Source organism: Oncorhynchus tshawytscha, unplaced genomic scaffold (assembly GCF_018296145.1).
Source record: "Oncorhynchus tshawytscha isolate Ot180627B unplaced genomic scaffold, Otsh_v2.0 Un_scaffold_13173_pilon_pilon, whole genome shotgun sequence".
Taxonomy (NCBI): Eukaryota; Metazoa; Chordata; class Actinopteri; order Salmoniformes; family Salmonidae; genus Oncorhynchus; species Oncorhynchus tshawytscha.
In genome coordinates, this window is record NW_024609816.1 from 537,501 (window position 1) to 542,500 (window position 5,000).

Genomic DNA, 5,000 nt, shown 5'->3' on the forward strand with positions numbered 1-5,000 from the left:
TATCCAGGATTAGGTTCTATCAGGAAGTGCTTGTCTGTGGATTCTGACCCCCTGGGGTCTGGTTTGAGTTTGGCCTACCCTGCTTCCCTTGTCTGTGGACTTGCAGTGAACAGAACTTCCATAGCCTTATCCTATTTTCCTGAACCTAGTCTGATAACTACTACTGTAGCTGGTTCCTCTAAACATACTGTCAATACCTAGTCTGATAACTACTGGTTCCTCTAAACATACTGTCAATACCTAGTCTGATAACTACTACTGTAGCTGGTTCCTCTAAACATACTGTCAATACCTAGTCTGATAACTACTACTGTAGCTGGTTCCTCTAAACATACTGTCAATACCTAGTCTGATAACTACTACTGTAGCTGGTTCCTCTAAACATACTGTCAATACCTAGTCTGATAACTACTACTGTAGCTGGTTCCTCTAAACATACTGTCAATACCTAGTCTGATAACTACTGGTTCCTCTAAACATACTGTCAATACCTAGTCTGATAACTACTGGTTCCTCTAAACATACTGTCAATACCTAGTCTGATAACTACTGGTTCCTCTAAACATACTGTCAATACCTAGTCTGATAACTACTGGTTCCTCTAAACATACTGTCAATACCTAGTCTGATAACTACTGGTTCCTCTAAACATACTGTCAATACCTAGTCTGATAACTACTGGTTCCTCTAAACATACTGTCAATACCTAGTCTGATAACTACTGGTTCCTCTAAACATACTGTCAATACCTAGTCTGATAACTACTACTGTATCTGGTTCCTCTAAACATACTGTCAATACCTAGTCTGATAACTACTGGTTCCTCTAAACATACTGTCAATACCTAGTCTGATAACTACTACTGTAGCTGGTTCCTCTAAACATACTGTCAATACCTAGTCTGATAACTACTGGTTCCTCTAAACATACTGTCAATACTAGTTCCTCTAAACTACTACTCTGGTTCCTCTAAACATACTGTCAATATACTAGTCTGATAACTACTACTGTAGCTGGTTCCTCTAAACATACTGTCAATACCTAGTCTGATAACTACTACTGTAGCTGGTTCCTCTAAACATACTGTCAATACCTAGTCTGATAACTACTACTGTATCTGGTTCCTCTAAACACACTGTCAATACCTAGTCTGATAACTACTGGTTCCTCTAAACATACTGTCAATACCTAGTCTGATAACTACTACTGTAGCTGGTTCCTCTAAACATACTGTCAATACCTAGTCTGATAACTACTGGTTCCTCTAAACACACTGTCAATACCTAGTCTGATAACTACTACTGTAGCTGGTTCCTCTAAACATACTGTCAATACCTAGTCTGATAACTACTGGTTCCTCTAAACATACTGTCAATACCTAGTCTGATAACTACTACTTAGCTGGTTCCTCTAAACATACTGTCAATACCTAGTCTGATAACTACTACTGTAGCTGGTTCCTCTAAACATACTGGTTCCTCTAGCTGGTTCCTCTAAAAACACCTACTGTCAATACTGTCAATACCTAGTCTGATAACTACTGGTTCCTCTAAACATACTGTCAATACCTAGTCTGATAACTACTACTGTAGCTGGTTCCTCTAAACATACTGTCAATACCTAGTCTGATAACTACTACTGTAGCTGGTTCCTCTAAACATACTGTCAATACCTAGTCTGATAACTACTGGTTCCTCTAAACACACTGTCAATACCTAGTCTGATAACTACTACTGTAGCTGGTTCCTCTAAACATACTGTCAATACCTAGTCTGATAACTACTGGTTCCTCTAAACATACTGTCAATACCTAGTCTGATAACTACTACTGTAGCTGGTTCCTCTAAACATACTGTCAATACCTAGTCTGATAACTACTACTGTAGCTGGTTCCTCTAAACATACTGTCAATACCTAGTCTGATAACTACTGGTTCCTCTAAACATACTGTCAATACCTAGTCTGATAACTACTACTGTAGCTGGTTCCTCTAAACACACTGTCAATACCTAGTCTGATAACTACTACTGTATCTGGTTCCTCTAAACACACTGTCAATACCTAGTCTGATAACTACTGGTTCCTCTAAACATACTGTCAATACCTAGTCTGATAACTACTACTGTAGCTGGTTCCTCTAAACATACTGTCAATACCTAGTCTGATAACTACTACTGTAGCTGGTTCCTCTAAACATACTGTCAATACCTAGTCTGATAACTACTGGTTCCTCTAAACATACTGTCAATACCTAGTCTGATAACTACTACTGTAGCTGGTTCCTCTAAACATACTGTCAATACCTAGTCTGATAACTACTACTGTAGCTGGTTCCTCTAAACATACTGTCAATACCTAGTCTGATAACTACTGGTTCCTCTAAACATACTGTCAATACCTAGTCTGATAACTACTACTGTAGCTGGTTCCTCTAAACACACTGTCAATACCTAGTCTGATAACTACTACTGTAGCTGGTTCCTCTAAACATACTGTCAATACCTAGTCTGATAACTACTACTGTAGCTGGTTCCTCTAAACATACTGTCAATACCTAGTCTGATAACTACTGGTTCCTCTAAACATACTGTCAATACCTAGTCTGATAACTACTGGTTCCTCTAAACATACTGTCAATACCTAGTCTGATAACTACTGGTTCCTCTAAACATACTGTCAATACCTAGTCTGATAACTACTACTGTAGCTGGTTCCTCTAAACACACTGTCAATACCTAGTCTGATAACTACTACTGTAGCTGGTTCCTCTAAACATACTGTCAATACCTAGTCTGATAACTACTACTGTAGCTGGTTCCTCTTAAGACACTGTCAATACCTAGTCTGATAACTACTACTGTAGCTGGTTCCTCTTAACATACTGTCAATACCTAGTCTGCAGCCCAAATAGCACCCTATTTCCTATACAATGCACTAGACTAGAGTACAATTTTGGAGGCACCTCTAGTATTCAGTAAATACTGTAAAGACTATAAATACAACATCTAGTAGATGTTTTTTTAAATGATACAGTTAGTAGAGTTACATTCTAGTAGGAATCAATAACAACTCAATAACAACAAGGATTTGGCAGTAATGTTGGTTGTACAGGTGGCTGCATTCAAAATCACAGCAAGAAATACAGCGGACACACAACCTGAGAGAAATATGTCAACTTGATCGTGATGAAGAATTCTGGCTTTTGGTTAAGGGTTAGAGACATTACTACCACAGGAAAAATAACACACACACATGCACCTGTTCACTCACACACACACACACACACACACACACACACACACACACACACACACACACACACACACACACACACACACACACACACACACACACACACACACACACACACACACACACACACACACACACACACACACACCCATACCTCACCATCCTCTTCATCCTCACTCTACAGAGGAAAGGGAAGAAGGTGAAATGAAGAGGAAGACAGAAAAGGAGATGTTTTGAGATGTGCTGGAGGCGCCATAGTCAAACAGAAAGAGCAGAAATATGACCTCTGACAAAAAGAAGAATGAGGAATGTTCTATTCTGTAAATGAGGTTATCTAAAAACGCTGGTCGATTATTAACACACGTCTTGTCCTTTGTACGGTCCACAAATTCACCATTGGGTGTGACGACCACACAACTGTGCTCCCCTCCTCCCTGTGAGAGCAGTGTGATCACGCTGTGGGGCTAGTTATTTCTCCTGCAGGGACATCCAAAGGTTGGAATATTTCACACAGTGATTGAATTAGGGTGCTCTTGAACTGGAGGTGAACCCTACCAAGGACAACAGGCCCTGGAGTGCTGCTCCATCTCCCTCCTACAGCAGGCTGCAGGCCCCTCTGGGCTGGAGGGAGTTTCATCATCACACAGGGAGGAGGGGGAGCAGGAAGAGGAGCAGGTGGAGGGGGGGCAGAGGAAGAGGAGCAGGAGGAGGAGGATGGGTAGAAGGAGGAGGAGCAGGAGTATGGGGAGAGGGGATCAGTCCTGCTGTTTTAGAATAGGATACATAGTAAACAGATCACTGATTACTGTTACAGTAACCAATCACTGTACTGGATGTGTGAAACTATGCTTATGTCATTGGAAATGAATGCGTTGTCTGAGGTGACAAGTGGCCACGTGTTTGGAGAGTGAGCAGGTGGGTATGAAATCCTGAGGATGACAATGAGGAAGTTCAAGAAAGAAATTGAGAGAGTCTCAGGTGAAGAGAACACAGGAAAAGACATAAGAACACTAGAGAAGACAAGAGAATACAGGAGAACACAGGAGAAGACAGGAGAATACAGGAGAAGACATAAGAACACCGGAGAAGACAAGAGAATACAGGAGGAGAAGACAGGAGAAGACATAAGAACACAGGAGAAGACAGGAGAAGACAAGAGAATAAAGGAGAACACAGGAGAACACAGGAGAAGACACAGGAGAACACAGGAGAAGACAGGAGAACACAGGAGAAGACAGGAGAAGACATAAGAACACAGGAGAAGACAAGAGAATACAGGAGAAGACATAAGAACACAGGAGAAGACAGGGGAACACAGGAGAAGACAGGAGAACACAGGAGAAGACATAAGAACACATGAGAATACAGGAGAACACAGGAGAAGACAGGAGAAGACATAAGAACACAGGAGAAGACAGGAGAACACAGGAGAACACAGGAGAAGACAGGAGAACACAGGAGAAGACATAAGAACACAGGAGAAGACAGGAGAAGACAGGAGAAGACAGGAGAAGACATAAGAACACAGGAGAAGACATAAGAACACAGGAGAAGACAGGAGAAGACAGGAGAACACAGGAGAAGACATAAGAACACAGGAGAAGACATAAGAACACAGGAGAAGACAGGAGAACACAGGAGAACACAGGAGAAGACATAAGAACACAGGAGAAGACAGGAGAACACAGGAGAAGACATAAGAACACAGGAGAAGACAGGAGAACACAGGAGAAGACAGGAGAATACAT

General features: G+C 41.4%; 1 protein-coding gene and 1 long non-coding RNA gene across 11 annotated transcripts in view; both read right to left on the bottom strand.

The window, feature by feature from the left end:
• The window catches only part of LOC121846078, a 4,147-nt gene extending 833 nt beyond the window's left edge, over positions 1-3,314 (bottom strand). The window contains exons 1-4 of one of the 10 annotated variants that reach the window (XR_006082985.1): positions 2,840-3,314; positions 1,526-2,597; positions 1,042-1,283; positions 1-896 (exon numbers count right to left, since the gene is read on the bottom strand). The exon at positions 1-896 is cut by the window's left edge and continues 833 nt beyond it. This is a non-coding gene — a long non-coding RNA (uncharacterized LOC121846078). The other 9 variants (XR_006082988.1, XR_006082986.1, XR_006082982.1 and 6 more) reach the window with 9 other exon arrangements.
• Positions 1-5,000, bottom strand: part of LOC112247937 (FH1/FH2 domain-containing protein 3-like) — a 243,840-nt gene that overhangs the window by 7,986 nt on the left and 230,854 nt on the right.